The sequence below is a fragment of the Taudactylus pleione genome, unplaced genomic scaffold, assembly GCF_031769625.1.
Source record: "Taudactylus pleione unplaced genomic scaffold, aTauple2 ptg000317l, whole genome shotgun sequence".
Taxonomy (NCBI): Eukaryota; Metazoa; Chordata; class Amphibia; order Anura; family Myobatrachidae; genus Taudactylus; species Taudactylus pleione.
The window spans coordinates 5,173,554-5,189,962 of record NW_028284718.1 but is presented as its reverse complement, the minus strand read 5'-3'; the positions used below and the strand labels follow the sequence as shown (position 1 = coordinate 5,189,962).

The following is a 16,409-nucleotide window of genomic DNA, read 5'->3' as shown; positions in this document are numbered from 1 at the left end:
CTTGTAAAAAGCTATGTGTAAATCATGCATAAATAGAAGAAAGGCAATAATAAAATTATGAATGCAAGATTCATAAGTATGTACAAATTCTATTGGGAGTATGGCAAAAACAAAACTCAGTTGATGCTATTGACTTAGCCAATTGAGAAAATCAGATATATATAAACCATGAGATGCACCGTAAAAAGAAAGAGAGGGCTCGTCAGGGAATTGAACCAGGGACCTGTCGCGCCCAAAATGAAAATCATAGAATCATCAAGTAAGCATGTTTTATTTGATATCTTAACCAATTTTATGTGAAAATTATATTATTTTAAAGCAGTCACTAATGTGTACAAGGAGGAAATAGCATAAATAAAATATTTCCTAATAGTCAATAATTTTCTAAGTATACTTGCTTGAAAATTGCTGTGCAAAGTTTTATGATGCCCAGCAGAGTTTTTCTGATGGATAAAACCCAAGACATGTCACATGCTGTGTGCAGATAAGTACTTACAAATAATTTTAGCAGTTTGACAAAAAACAAAATTCAATTGTGCAAATTAGTAAATACAATCTATTTTGAGAGTTTTGAAAAAACAACATTCAGTTGAAATTTACTCAGGAAAATGACTACAATAAGATAATAGAACCATTTCAAAGAATCTGAAAATTTGGGCTCATCCGGGATTTGAACCCGGGACCACTCGCACCCTAAGCGAGACCAGCAAGCCACCTACCTGAAGATTTTTCTTTGGATTTTTCAATTGATTTTAAGAAAATAGCTTTTTGTTTTTAAAACACCATATACATTTATGTAAAAATTAATTTGTAGAATAAATAAAATATTTCCTTATGGTCCAGTAGATAGTTTTCTAAGGTATGCATATAGGAAAAGTGCAGGGACAAGATTTGTGAGTGCCTACAGAGTTTGGACTTCTCTCATGGACGAAGCTATAGACTTGTCATATGCAATGTACAAATCATGCTTCCAGACACAGAAGAAAGGCAAAAGAATACCTTGCAATTTCATTTTTGAACTTTTTGTGTTTCAAAGTGAGACTATTCTTTTAAAACATTCAAAGCTATCTAGACAGAAGGGAACTTGCAGTTTTCCGGATATACCACAATACGGTTGAAATTTTAATAAGTATGCTCTTATTTGTAGTACAACTAAAATGTTTTCGTAAGATTCTATTGATAGTTTTCTATGTGTGCTTATTTGGAAAGTGCAGTGACAAGATATAAAAATGGCTGCAGAGTTTGGACTTGTCTGATCGATAAAACCCAAGACTTGTAAAAAGCTATGTGTAAATCATGCATAAATAGAAGAAAGGCAATAATAAAATTATGAATGCAAGATTCATAAGTATGTACAAATTCTATTGGGAGTATGGCAAAAACAAAACTCAGTTGATGCTATTGACTTAGCCAATTGAGAAAATCAGATATATATAAACCATGAGATGCACCGTAAAAAGAAAGAGAGGGCTCGTCAGGGAATTGAACCAGGGACCTGTCGCGCCCAAAATGAAAATCATAGAATCATCAAGTAAGCATGTTTTATTTGATATCTTAACCAATTTTATGTGAAAATTATATTATTTTAAAGCAGTCACTAATGTGTACAAGGAGGAAATAGCATAAATAAAATATTTCCTAATAGTCAATAATTTTCTAAGTATACTTGCTTGAAAATTGCTGTGCAAAGTTTTATGATGCCCAGCAGAGTTTTTCTGATGGATAAAACCCAAGACATGTCACATGCTGTGTGCAGATAAGTACTTACAAATAATTTTAGCAGTTTGACAAAAAACAAAATTCAATTGTGCAAATTAGTAAATACAATCTATTTTGAGAGTTTTGAAAAAACAACATTCAGTTGAAATTTACTCAGGAAAATGACTACAATAAGATAATAGAACCATTTCAAAGAATCTGAAAATTTGGGCTCATCCGGGATTTGAACCCGGGACCACTCGCACCCTAAGCGAGACCAGCAAGCCACCTACCTGAAGATTTTTCTTTGGATTTTTCAATTGATTTTAAGAAAATAGCTTTTTGTTTTTAAAACACCATATACATTTATGTAAAAATTAATTTGTAGAATAAATAAAATATTTCCTTATGGTCCAGTAGATAGTTTTCTAAGGTATGCATATAGGAAAAGTGCAGGGACAAGATTTGTGAGTGCCTACAGAGTTTGGACTTCTCTCATGGACGAAGCTATAGACTTGTCATATGCAATGTACAAATCATGCTTCCAGACACAGAAGAAAGGCAAAAGAATACCTTGCAATTTCATTTTTGAACTTTTTGTGTTTCAAAGTGAGACTATTCTTTTAAAACATTCAAAGCTATCTAGACAGAAGGGAACTTGCAGTTTTCCGGATATACCACAATACGGTTGAAATTTTAATAAGTATGCTCTTATTTGTAGTACAACTAAAATGTTTTCGTAAGATTCTAATGATAGTTTTCTATGTGTGCTTATTTGGAAAGTGCAGTGACAAGATATAAAAATGGTGACAGAGTTTGGACTTGTCTGATCGATAAAACCCAAGACTTGTAAAAAGCTATGTGTAAATCATGCATAAATAGAAGAAAGGCAATAGGAAAATGATGAAGGCAAGATTCATAAGTATGTACAAATTCTATTGGGAGAATGGCAAAAACAAAACTCAGTTGATGCTATTGACTTAGCCAATTGAGAAAATCAGATATATATAAACCATGAGATGCACCGTAAAAAGAAAGAGAGGGCTCATCAGGGAATTGAACCAGGGACCTGTCGCGCCCAAAATGAAAATCATAGAATCATCAAGTAAGCATGTTTTATTTGATATCTTAACCAATTTTATGTGAAAATTATATTATTTTAAAGCAGTCACTAATGTGTACAAGGAGGAAATATTAGCATAAATAAAATATTTCCTAATAGTCAATAATTTTCTAAGTATACTTGCTTGAAAATTGCTGTGCAAAGTTTTATGATGCCCAGCTGAGTTTTTCTGATGGATAAAACCCAAGACATGTCACATGATGTGTGCAGATAAGTACTTACAAATAATTTTAGCAGTTTGACAAAAAACAAAATTCAATTGTGCAAATTAGTAAATACAATCTTTTTGGAGAGTTTTGAAAAAACAACATTCAGTTGAAATTCACTCAGGAAATTGACTACAATAAGATAATAGAACAATTTCAAAGAATCTGAAAATTTGGGCTCGTCCGGGATTTGATCCCGGGACCTCTCGCACCCTAAGCGAGAATCATACCCCTAGACCAACGAGCCACCTACCTGAAGATTTTTCTTTGGATTTTTCAATTGATTTTAAGAAAATAGCTTTTTGTTTTTAAAACACCATATACATTTATGTAAAAATTAATTTGTAGAACAAATAAAATATTTCCTTATGGTCCAGTAGATAGTTTTCTAAGGTATGCAAATAGGAAAAGTGCAGGGACAAGATTTGTGAGTGCCTACAGAGTTTGGACTTCTCTCATGGACGAAGCTAAAGACTTGTCATATGCAATGTACAAATCATGCTTCCAGACACAGAAGAAAGGCAAAACAATACCTTGCAATTTCATTTTTGAACTTTTTGTGTTTCAAAGTGAGTCTATTCTTTTAAAACATTGAAAGCTATCTAGACAGAAGGGAACTTGCAGTTTTCCGGATATACCACAATACGGTTGAAATTTTAATAAGTATGCTCTTATTTGTAGTACAACTAAAATGTTTTCGTAAGATTCTATTGATAGTTTTCTATGTGTGCTTATTTGGAAAGTGCAGTGACAAGATATAAAAATGGCGACAGAGTTTGGACTTGTCTGATCGATAAAACCCAAGACTTGTAAAAAGCTATGTGTAAATCATGCATAAATAGAAGAAAGGCAATAGGAAAATGATGAAGGCAAGATTCATAAGTATGTACAAATTCTATTGGGAGAATGGCAAAAACAAAACTCAGTTGATGCTATTGACTTAGCCAATTGAGAAAATCAGATATATATAAACCATGAGATGCACCGTAAAAAGAAAGAGAGGGCTCATCAGGGAATTGAACCAGGGACCTGTCGCGCCCAAAATGAAAATCATAGAATCATCAAGTAAGCATGTTTTATTTGATATCTTAACCAATTTTATGTGAAAATTATATTATTTTAAAGCAGTCACTAATGTGTACAAGGAGGAAATATTAGCATAAATAAAATATTTCCTAATAGTCAATAATTTTCTAAGTATACTTGCTTGAAAATTGCTGTGCAAAGTTTTATGATGCCCAGCTGAGTTTTTCTGATGGATAAAACCCAAGACATGTCACATGATGTGTGCAGATAAGTACTTACAAATAATTTTAGCAGTTTGACAAAAAACAAAATTCAGTTGTGCAAATTAGTAAATACAATCTATTTTGAGAGTTTTGAAAAAACAACATTCAGTTGAAATTCACTCAGGAAATTGACTACAATAAGATAATAGAACCATTTCAAAGAATCTGAAAATTTGGGCTCGTCCGGGATTTGAACCCGGGACCTTTCGCACCTTAAGCGAGAATCATACCCCTAGACCAACGAGCCACCTACCTGAAGATTTTTCTTTGGATTTTTCAATTGATTTTAAGAAAATAGCTTTTTGTTTTTAAAACACCATATACATTTATGTAAAAATTAATTTGTAGAACAAATAAAATATTTCCTTATGGTCCAGTAGATAGTTTTCTAAGGTATGCAAATAGGAAAAGTGCAGGGACAAGATTTGTGAGTGCCTACAGAGTTTGGACTTCTCTCATGGACGAAGCTAAAGACTTGTCATATGCAATGTACAAATCATGCTTCCAGACACAGAAGAAAGGCAAAACAATACCTTGCAATTTCATTTTTGAACTTTTTGTGTTTCAAAGTGAGTCTATTCTTTTAAAACATTGAAAGCTATCTAGACAGAAGGGAACTTGCAGTTTTCCGGATATACCACAATACGGTTGAAATTTTAATAAGTATGCTCTTATTTGTAGTACAACTAAAATGTTTTCGTAAGATTCTATTGATAGTTTTCTATGTGTGCTTATTTGGAAAGTGCAGTGACAAGATATAAAAATGGCGACAGAGTTTGGACTTGTCTGATCGATAAAACCCAAGACTTGTAAAAAGCTATGTGTAAATCATGCATAAATAGAAGAAAGGCAATAGGAAAATGATGAAGGAAAGATTCATAAGTATGTACAAATTCTATTGGGAGAATGGCAAAAACAAAACTCAGTTGATGCTATTGACTTAGCCAATTGAGAAAATCAGATATATATAAACCATGAGATGCACCGTAAAAAGAAAGAGAGGGCTCATCAGGGAATTGAACCAGGGACCTGTCGCGCCCAAAATGAAAATCATAGAATCATCAAGTAAGCATGTTTTATTTGATATCTTAACCAATTTTATGTGAAAATTATATTATTTTAAAGCAGTCACTAATGTGTACAAGGAGGAAATATTAGCATAAATAAAATATTTCCTAATAGTCAATAATTTTCTAAGTATACTTGCTTGAAAATTGCTGTGCAAAGTTTTATGATGCCCAGCTGAGTTTTTCTGATGGATAAAACCCAAGACATGTCACATGATGTGTGCAGATAAGTACTTACAAATAATTTTAGCAGTTTGACAAAAAACAAAATTCAATTGTGCAAATTAGTAAATACAATCTTTTTGGAGAGTTTTGAAAAAACAACATTCAGTTGAAATTCACTCAGGAAATTGACTACAATAAGATAATAGAACAATTTCAAAGAATCTGAAAATTTGGGCTCGTCCGGGATTTGAACCCGGGACCTCTCGCACCCTAAGCGAGAATCATACCCCTAGACCAACGAGCCACCTACCTGAAGATTTTTCTTTGGATTTTTCAATTGATTTTAAGAAAATAGCTTTTTGTTTTTAAAACACCATATACATTTATGTAAAAATTAATTTGTAGAACAAATAAAATATTTCCTTATGGTCCAGTAGATAGTTTTCTAAGGTATGCAAATAGGAAAAGTGCAGGGACAAGATTTGTGAGTGCCTACAGAGTTTGGACTTCTCTCATGGACGAAGCTAAAGACTTGTCATATGCAATGTACAAATCATGCTTCCAGACACAGAAGAAAGGCAAAACAATACCTTGCAATTTCATTTTTGAACTTTTTGTGTTTCAAAGTGAGTCTATTCTTTTAAAACATTGAAAGCTATCTAGACAGAAGGGAACTTGCAGTTTTCTGGATATACCACAATACGGTTGAAATTTTAATAAGTATGCTCTTATTTGTAGTACAACTAAAATGTTTTCGTAAGATTCTATTGATAGTTTTCTATGTGTGCTTATTTGGAAAGTGCAGTGACAAGATATAAAAATGGCGACAGAGTTTGGACTTGTCTGATCGATAAAACCCAAGACTTGTAAAAAGCTATGTGTAAATCATGCATAAATAGAAGAAAGGCAATAGGAAAATGATGAAGGCAAGATTCATAAGTATGTACAAATTCTATTGGGAGAATGGCAAAAACAAAACTCAGTTGATGCTATTGACTTAGCCAATTGAGAAAATCAGATATATATAAACCATGAGATGCACCGTAAAAAGAAAGAGAGGGCTCATCAGGGAATTGAACCAGGGACCTGTCGCGCCCAAAATGAAAATCATAGAATCATCAAGTAAGCATGTTTTATTTGATATCTTAACCAATTTTATGTGAAAATTATATTATTTTAAAGCAGTCACTAATGTGTACAAGGAGGAAATATTAGCATAAATAAAATATTTCCTAATAGTCAATAATTTTCTAAGTATACTTGCTTGAAAATTGCTGTGCAAAGTTTTATGATGCCCAGCTGAGTTTTTCTGATGGATAAAACCCAAGACATGTCACATGATGTGTGCAGATAAGTACTTACAAATAATTTTAGCAGTTTGACAAAAAACAAAATTCAGTTGTGCAAATTAGTAAATACAATCTATTTTGAGAGTTTTGAAAAAACAACATTCAGTTGAAATTCACTCAGGAAATTGACTACAATAAGATAATAGAACCATTTCAAAGAATCTGAAAATTTGGGCTCGTCCGGGATTTGAACCCGGGACCTCTCGCACCTTAAGCGAGAATCATACCCCTAGACCAACGAGCCACCTACCTGAAGATTTTTCTTTGGATTTTTCAATTGATTTTAAGAAAATAGCTTTTTGTTTTTAAAACACCATATACATTTATGTAAAAATTAATTTGTAGAACAAATAAAATATTTCCTTATGGTCCAGTAGATAGTTTTCTAAGGTATGCATATAGGAAAAGTGCAGGGACAAGATTTGTGAGTGCCTACAGAGTTTGGACTTCTCTCATGGACGAAGCTAAAGACTTGTCATATGCAATGTACAAATCATGCTTCCAGACACAGAAGAAAGGCAAAAGAATACCTTGCAATTTCATTTTTGAACTTTTTGTGTTTCAAAGTGAGACTATTCTTTTAAAACATTCAAAGCTATCTAGACAGAAGGGAACTTGCAGTTTTCCGGATATACCACAATACGGTTGAAATTTTAATAAGTATGCTCTTATTTGTAGTACAACTAAAATGTTTTCGTAAGATTCTATTGATAGTTTTCTATGTGTGCTTATTTGGAAAGTGCAGTGACAAGATATAAAAATGGCGACAGAGTTTGGACTTGTCTGATCGATAAAACCCAAGACTTGTAAAAAGCTATGTGTAAATCATGCATAAATAGATGAAAGGCAATAGGAAAATGATGAAGGCAAGATTCATAAGTATGTACAAATTCTATTGGGAGAATGGCAAAAACAAAACTCAGTTGATGCTATTGACTTAGCCAATTGAGAAAATCAGATATATATAAACCATGAGATGCACCGTAAAAAGATAGAGAGGGCTCATCAGGGAATTGAACCAGGGACCTGTCGCGCCCAAAATGAAAATCATAGAATCATCAAGTAAGCATGTTTTATTTGATATCTTAACCAATTTTATGTGAAAATTATATTATTTTAAAGCAGTCACTAATGTGTACAAGGAGGAAATATTAGCATAAATAAAATATTTCCTAATAGTCAATAATTTTCTAAGTATACTTGCTTGAAAATTGCTGTGCAAAGTTTTATGATGCCCAGCTGAGTTTTTCTGATGGATAAAACCCAAGACATGTCACATGATGTGTGCAGATAAGTACTTACAAATAATTTTAGCAGTTTGACAAAAAACAAAATTCAATTGTGCAAATTAGTAAATACAATCTATTTTGAGAGTTTGAAAAAACAACATTCAGTTGAAATTCACTCAGGAAATTGACTACAATAAGATAATAGAACCATTTCAAAGAATCTGAAAATTTGGGCTCGTCCGGGATTTGAACCCGGGACCTCTCGCACCCTAAGCGAGAATCATACCCCTAGACCAACGAGCCACCTACCTGAAGATTTTTCTTTGGATTTTTCAATTGATTTTAAGAAAATAGCTTTTTGTTTTTAAAACACCATATACATTTATGTAAAAATTAATTTGTAGAACAAATAAAATATTTCCTTATGGTCCAGTAGATAGTTTTCTAAGGTATGCATATAGGAAAAGTGCAGGGACAAGATTTGTGAGTGCCTACAGAGTTTGGACTTCTCTCATGGACGAAGCTAAAGACTTGTCATATGCAATGTACAAATCATGCTTCCAGACACAGAAGAAAGGCAAAAGAATACCTTGCAATTTCATTTTTGAACTTTTTGTGTTTCAAAGTGAGACTATTCTTTTAAAACATTCAAAGCTATCTAGACAGAAGGGAACTTGCAGTTTTCCGGATATACCACAATACGGTTGAAATTTTAATAAGTATGCTCTTATTTGTAGTACAACTAAAATGTTTTCGTAAGATTCTATTGATAGTTTTCTATGTGTGCTTATTTGGAAAGTGCAGTGACAAGATATAAAAATGGCGACAGAGTTTGGACTTGTCTGATCGATAAAACCCAAGACTTGTAAAAAGCTATGTGTAAATCATGCATAAATAGATGAAAGGCAATAGGAAAATGATGAAGGCAAGATTCATAAGTATGTACAAATTCTATTGGGAGAATGGCAAAAACAAAACTCAGTTGATGCTATTGACTTAGCCAATTGAGAAAATCAGATATATATAAACCATGAGATGCACCGTAAAAAGATAGAGAGGGCTCATCAGGGAATTGAACCAGGGACCTGTCGCGCCCAAAATGAAAATCATAGAATCATCAAGTAAGCATGTTTTATTTGATATCTTAACCAATTTTATGTGAAAATTATATTATTTTAAAGCAGTCACTAATGTGTACAAGGAGGAAATATTAGCATAAATAAAATATTTCCTAATAGTCAATAATTTTCTAAGTATACTTGCTTGAAAATTGCTGTGCAAAGTTTTATGATGCCCAGCTGAGTTTTTCTGATGGATAAAACCCAAGACATGTCACATGATGTGTGCAGATAAGTACTTACAAATAATTTTAGCAGTTTGACAAAAAACAAAATTCAATTGTGCAAATTAGTAAATACAATCTATTTTGAGAGTTTGAAAAAACAACATTCAGTTGAAATTCACTCAGGAAATTGACTACAATAAGATAATAGAACCATTTCAAAGAATCTGAAAATTTGGGCTCGTCCGGGATTTGAACCCGGGACCTCTCGCACCCTAAGCGAGAATCATACCCCTAGACCAACGAGCCACCTACCTGAAGATTTTTCTTTGGATTTTTCAATTGATTTTAAGAAAATAGCTTTTTGTTTTTAAAACACCATATACATTTATGTAAAAATTAATTTGTAGAACAAATAAAATATTTCCTTATGGTCCAGTAGATAGTTTTCTAAGGTATGCATATAGGAAAAGTGCAGGGACAAGATTTGTGAGTGCCTACAGAGTTTGGACTTCTCTCATGGACGAAGCTAAAGACTTGTCATATGCAATGTACAAATCATGCTTCCAGACACAGAAGAAAGGCAAAAGAATACCTTGCAATTTCATTTTTGAACTTTTTGTGTTTCAAAGTGAGACTATTCTTTTAAAACATTCAAAGCTATCTAGACAGAAGGGAACTTGCAGTTTTCCTGATATACCACAATACGGTTGAAATTTTAATAAGTATGCTCTTATTTGTAGAACAACTAAAATGTTTCCGTAAGATTCTATTGATAGTTTTCTATGTGTGCTTATTTGGAAAGTGCAGTGACAAGATATAAAAATGGCTGCAGAGTTTGGACTTGTCTGATCGATAAAACCCAAGACTTGTAAAAAGCTATGTGTAAATCATGCATAAATAGAAGAAAGGCAATAATAAAATTATGAATGCAAGATTCATAAGTATGTACAAATTCTATTGGGAGTATGGCAAAAACAAAACTCAGTTGATGCTATTGACTTAGCCAATTGAGAAAATCAGATATATATAAACCATGAGATGCACCGTAAAAAGAAAGAGAGGGCTCATCAGGGAATTGAACCAGGGACCTGTCGCGCCCAAAACGAAAATCATAGAATCATCAAGTAAGCATGTTTTATTTGATATCTTAACCAATTTTATGTGAAAATTATATTATTTTAAAGCAGTCACTAATGTGTACAAGGAGGAAATATTAGCATAAATAAAATATTTCCTAATAGTCAATAATTTTCTAAGTATACTTGCTTGAAAATTGCTGTGCAAAGTTTTATGATGCCCAGCAGAGTTTTTCTGATGGATAAAACCCAAGACATGTCACATGCTGTGTGCAGATAAGTACTTACAAATAATTTTAGCAGTTTGACAAAAAACAAAATTCAATTGTGCAAATTAGTAAATACAATCTATTTTGAGAGTTTTGAAAAAACAACATTCAGTTGAAATTCACTCAGGAAATTGACTACAATAAGATAATAGAACCATTTCAAAGAATCTGAAAATTTGGGCTCATCCGGGATTTGAACCCGGGACCTCTCGCACCCTAAGCGAGACCAGCGAGCCACCTACCTGAAGATTTTTCTTTGGATTTTTCAATTAATAGCTTTTTGTTTTTAAAACACCATATACATTTATGTAAAAATTAATTTGTAGAATAAATAAAATATTTCCTTATGGTCCAGTAGATAGTTTTCTAAGGTATGCATATAGGAAAAGTGCAGGGACAAGATTTGTGAGTGCCTACAGAGTTTGGACTTCTCTCATGGACGAAGCTATAGACTTGTCATATGCAATGTACAAATCATGCTTCCAGACACCGAAGAAAGGCAAAAGAATACCTTGCAATTTCATTTTTGAACTTTTTGTGTTTCAAAGTGAGACTATTCTTTTAAAACATTCAAAGCTATCTAGACAGAAGGGAACTTGCAGTTTTCCGGATATACCACAATACGGTTGAAATTTTAATAAGTATGCTCTTATTTGTAGTACAACTAAAATGTTTTCGTAAGATTCTATTGATAGTTTTCTATGTGTGCTTATTTGGAAAGTGCAGTGACAAGATATAAAAATGGCGACAGAGTTTGGACTTGTCTGATCGATAAAACCCAAGACTTGTAAAAAGCTATGTGTAAATCATGCATAAATAGAAGAAAGGCAATAGGAAAATGATGAAGGCAAGATTCATAAGTATGTACAAATTCTATTGGGAGTATGGCAAAAACAAAACTCAGTTGATGCTATTGACTTAGCCAATTGAGAAAATCAGATATATATAAACCATGAGATGCACCATAAAAAGAAAGAGAGGGCTCGTCAGGGAATTGAACCAGGGACCTGTCGCGCCCAAAATGAAAATCATAGAATCATCAAGTAAGCATGTTTTATTTGATATCTTAACCAATTTTATGTGAAAATTATATTATTTTAAAGCAGTCACTAATGTGTACAAGGAGGAAATATTAGCATAAATAAAATATTTCCTAATAGTCAATAATTTTCTAAGTATACTTGCTTGAAAATTGCTGTGCAAAGTTTTATGATGCCCAGCAGAGTTTTTCTGATGGATAAAACCCAAGACATGTCACATGATGTGTGCAGATAAGTACTTACAAATAATTTTAGCAGTTTGACAAAAAACAAAATTCAATTGTGCAAATTAGTAAATACAATCTATTTTGAGAGTTTTGAAAAAACAACATTCAGTTGAAATTCACTCAGGAAATTGACTACAATAAGATAATAGAACCATTTCAAAGAATCTGAAAATTTGGGCTCATCCGGGATTTGAACCCGGGACCACTCGCACCCTAAGCGAGACAAGCGAGCCACCTACCTGAAGATTTTTCTTTGGATTTTTCAATTGATTTTAAGAAAATAGCTTTTTGTTTTTAAAACACCATATACATTTATGTAAAAATTAATTTGTAGAACAAATAAAATATTTCCTTATGGTCCAGTAGATAGTTTTCTAAGGTATGCATATAGGAAAAGTGCAGGGACAAGATTTGTGAGTGCCTACAGAGTTTGGACTTCTCTCATGGACGAAGCTAAAGACTTGTCATATGCAATGTACAAATCATGCTTCCAGACACAGAAGAAAGGCAAAAGAATACCTTGCAATTTCATTTTTGAACTTTTTGTGTTTCAAAGTGAGACTATTCTTTTAAAACATTCAAAGCTATCTAGACAGAAGGGAACTTGCAGTTTTCCGGATATACCACAATACGGTTGAAATTTTAATAAGTATGCTCTTATTTGTAGTACAACTAAAATGTTTTCGTAAGATTCTATTGATAGTTTTCTATGTGTGCTTATTTGGAAAGTGCAGTGACAAGATATAAAAATGGCGACAGAGTTTGGACTTGTCTGATCGATAAAACCCAAGACTTGTAAAAAGCTATGTGTAAATCATGCATAAATAGATGAAAGGCAATAGGAAAATGATGAAGGCAAGATTCATAAGTATGTACAAATTCTATTGGGAGAATGGCAAAAACAAAACTCAGTTGATGCTATTGACTTAGCCAATTGAGAAAATCAGATATATATAAACCATGAGATGCACCGTAAAAAGATAGAGAGGGCTCATCAGGGAATTGAACCAGGGACCTGTCGCGCCCAAAATGAAAATCATAGAATCATCAAGTAAGCATGTTTTATTTGATATCTTAACCAATTTTATGTGAAAATTATATTATTTTAAAGCAGTCACTAATGTGTACAAGGAGGAAATATTAGCATAAATAAAATATTTCCTAATAGTCAATAATTTTCTAAGTATACTTGCTTGAAAATTGCTGTGCAAAGTTTTATGATGCCCAGCTGAGTTTTTCTGATGGATAAAACCCAAGACATGTCACATGATGTGTGCAGATAAGTACTTACAAATAATTTTAGCAGTTTGACAAAAAACAAAATTCTATTGTGCAAATTAGTAAATACAATCTATTTTGAGAGTTTGAAAAAACAACATTCAGTTGAAATTCACTCAGGAAATTGACTACAATAAGATAATAGAACCATTTCAAAGAATCTGAAAATTTGGGCTCGTCCGGGATTTGAACCCGGGACCTCTCGCACCCTAAGCGAGAATCATACCCCTAGACCAACGAGCCACCTACCTGAAGATTTTTCTTTGGATTTTTCAATTGATTTTAAGAAAATAGCTTTTTGTTTTTAAAACACCATATACATTTATGTAAAAATTAATTTGTAGAACAAATAAAATATTTCCTTATGGTCCAGTAGATAGTTTTCTAAGGTATGCATATAGGAAAAGTGCAGGGACAAGATTTGTGAGTGCCTACAGAGTTTGGACTTCTCTCATGGACGAAGCTAAAGACTTGTCATATGCAATGTACAAATCATGCTTCCAGACACAGAAGAAAGGCAAAAGAATACCTTGCAATTTCATTTTTGAACTTTTTGTGTTTCAAAGTGAGACTATTCTTTTAAAACATTCAAAGCTATCTAGACAGAAGGGAACTTGCAGTTTTCTGGATATACCACAATACGGTTGAAATTTTAATAAGTATGCTCTTATTTGTAGTACAACTAAAATGTTTTCGTAAGATTCTATTGATAGTTTTCTATGTGTGCTTATTTGGAAAGTGCAGTGACAAGATATAAAAATGGCGACAGAGTTTGGACTTGTCTGATCGATAAAACCCAAGACTTGTAAAAAGCTATGTGTAAATCATGCATAAATAGATGAAAGGCAATAGGAAAATGATGAAGGCAAGATTCATAAGTATGTACAAATTCTATTGGGAGAATGGCAAAAACAAAACTCAGTTGATGCTATTGACTTAGCCAATTGAGAAAATCAGATATATATAAACCATGAGATGCACCGTAAAAAGATAGAGAGGGCTCATCAGGGAATTGAACCAGGGACCTGTCGCGCCCAAAATGAAAATCATAGAATCATCAAGTAAGCATGTTTTATTTGATATCTTAACCAATTTTATGTGAAAATTATATTATTTTAAAGCAGTCACTAATGTGTACAAGGAGGAAATATTAGCATAAATAAAATATTTCCTAATAGTCAATAATTTTCTAAGTATACTTGCTTGAAAATTGCTGTGCAAAGTTTTATGATGCCCAGCTGAGTTTTTCTGATGGATAAAACCCAAGACATGTCACATGATGTGTGCAGATAAGTACTTACAAATAATTTTAGCAGTTTGACAAAAAACAAAATTCAATTGTGCAAATTAGTAAATACAATCTATTTTGAGAGTTTGAAAAAACAACATTCAGTTGAAATTCACTCAGGAAATTGACTACAATAAGATAATAGAACCATTTCAAAGAATCTGAAAATTTGGGCTCGTCCGGGATTTGAACCCGGGACCTCTCGCACCCTAAGCGAGACCCTAAGCGAGAATCATACCCCTAGACCAACGAGCCACCTACCTGAAGATTTTTCTTTGGATTTTTCAATTGATTTTAAGAAAATAGCTTTTTGTTTTTAAAACACCATATACATTTATGTAAAAATTAATTTGTAGAATAAATAAAATATTTCCTTATGGTCCAGTAGATAGTTTTCTAAGGTATGCATATAGGAAAAGTGCAGGGACAAGATTTGTGAGTGCCTACAGAGTTTGGACTTCTCTCATGGACGAAGCTATAGACTTGTCATATGCAATGTACAAATCATGCTTCCAGACACCGAAGAAAGGCAAAAGAATACCTTGCAATTTCATTTTTGAACTTTTTGTGTTTCAAAGTGAGACTATTCTTTTAAAACATTCAAAGCTATCTAGACAGAAGGGAACTTGCAGTTTTCCGGATATACCACAATACGGTTGAAATTTTAATAAGTATGCTCTTATTTGTAGTACAACTAAAATGTTTTCGTAAGATTCTATTGATAGTTTTCTATGTGTGCTTATTTGGAAAGTGCAGTGACAAGATATAAAAATGGCGACAGAGTTTGGACTTGTCTGATCGATAAAACCCAAGACTTGTAAAAAGCTATGTGTAAATCATGCATAAATAGAAGAAAGGCAATAGGAAAATGATGAAGGCAAGATTCATAAGTATGTACAAATTCTATTGGGAGTATGGCAAAAACAAAACTCAGTTGATGCTATTGACTTAGCCAATTGAGAAAATCAGATATATATAAACCATGAGATGCACCGTAAAAAGAAAGAGAGGGCTCGTCAGGGAATTGAACCAGGGACCTGTCGCGCCCAAAATGAAAATCATAGAATCATCAAGTAAGCATGTTTTATTTGATATCTTAACCAATTTTATGTGAAAATTATATTATTTTAAAGCAGTCACTAATGTGTACAAGGAGGAAATATTAGCATAAATAAAATATTTCCTAATAGTCAATAATTTTCTAAGTATACTTGCTTGAAAATTGCTGTGCAAAGTTTTATGATGCCCAGCAGAGTTTTTCTGATGGATAAAACCCAAGACATGTCACATGCTGTGTGCAGATAAGTACTTACAAATAATTTTAGCAGTTTGACAAAAAACAAAATTCAATTGTGCAAATTAGTAAATACAATCTATTTTGAGAGTTTTGAAAAAACAACATTCAGTTGATATTCACTCAGGAAATTGACTACAATAAGATAATAGAACCATTTCAAAGAATCTGAAAATTTGGGCTCATCCGGGATTTGAACCCGGGACCACTCGCACCCTAAGCGAGACCAGCGAGCCACCTACCTGAAGATTTTTCTTTGGATTTTTCAATTGATTTTAAGAAAATAGCTTTTTGTTTTTAAAACACCATATACATTTATGTAAAAATTAATTTGTAGAACAAATAAAATATTTCCTTATGGTCCAGTAGATAGTTTTCTAAGGTATGCAAATAGGAAAAGTGCAGGGACAAGATTTGTGAGTGCCTACAGAGTTTGGACTTCTCTCATGGACGAAGCTAAAGACTTGTCATATGCAATGTACAAATCATGCTTCCAGACACAGAAGAAAGGCAAAACAATACCTTG

General features: G+C 32.7%; 8 non-coding genes across 8 annotated transcripts; all 8 read right to left on the bottom strand.

Moving 5' to 3' along the window:
* Positions 1-3,202: 3,202 nt before the first annotated feature.
* TRNAP-AGG (transfer RNA proline (anticodon AGG)) lies at positions 3,203-3,274 on the bottom strand. The gene has a single exon. It is a non-coding gene; the product is annotated as a tRNA-Pro (tRNA).
* A 1,217-nt stretch (positions 3,275-4,491) lies between these two features.
* On the bottom strand, positions 4,492-4,563 carry TRNAL-AAG (transfer RNA leucine (anticodon AAG)). The gene has a single exon. It is a non-coding gene; the product is annotated as a tRNA-Leu (tRNA).
* Positions 4,564-5,780: 1,217 nt separating this feature from the next.
* On the bottom strand, positions 5,781-5,852 carry TRNAP-AGG (transfer RNA proline (anticodon AGG)). The gene has a single exon. It is a non-coding gene; the product is annotated as a tRNA-Pro (tRNA).
* Positions 5,853-7,069: 1,217 nt separating this feature from the next.
* Positions 7,070-7,141, bottom strand: TRNAL-AAG (transfer RNA leucine (anticodon AAG)). Its single transcript has one exon. It is a non-coding gene; the product is annotated as a tRNA-Leu (tRNA).
* A 1,216-nt stretch (positions 7,142-8,357) lies between these two features.
* TRNAP-AGG (transfer RNA proline (anticodon AGG)) lies at positions 8,358-8,429 on the bottom strand. Its single transcript has one exon. It is a non-coding gene; the product is annotated as a tRNA-Pro (tRNA).
* A 1,216-nt stretch (positions 8,430-9,645) lies between these two features.
* Positions 9,646-9,717, bottom strand: TRNAP-AGG (transfer RNA proline (anticodon AGG)). The gene has a single exon. It is a non-coding gene; the product is annotated as a tRNA-Pro (tRNA).
* Positions 9,718-13,472: 3,755 nt separating this feature from the next.
* On the bottom strand, positions 13,473-13,544 carry TRNAP-AGG (transfer RNA proline (anticodon AGG)). Its single transcript has one exon. It is a non-coding gene; the product is annotated as a tRNA-Pro (tRNA).
* A 1,216-nt stretch (positions 13,545-14,760) lies between these two features.
* On the bottom strand, positions 14,761-14,844 carry TRNAP-AGG (transfer RNA proline (anticodon AGG)). The gene is given in 2 exon segments: positions 14,761-14,796; positions 14,809-14,844. It is a non-coding gene; the product is annotated as a tRNA-Pro (tRNA).
* Positions 14,845-16,409: the final 1,565 nt, after the last annotated feature.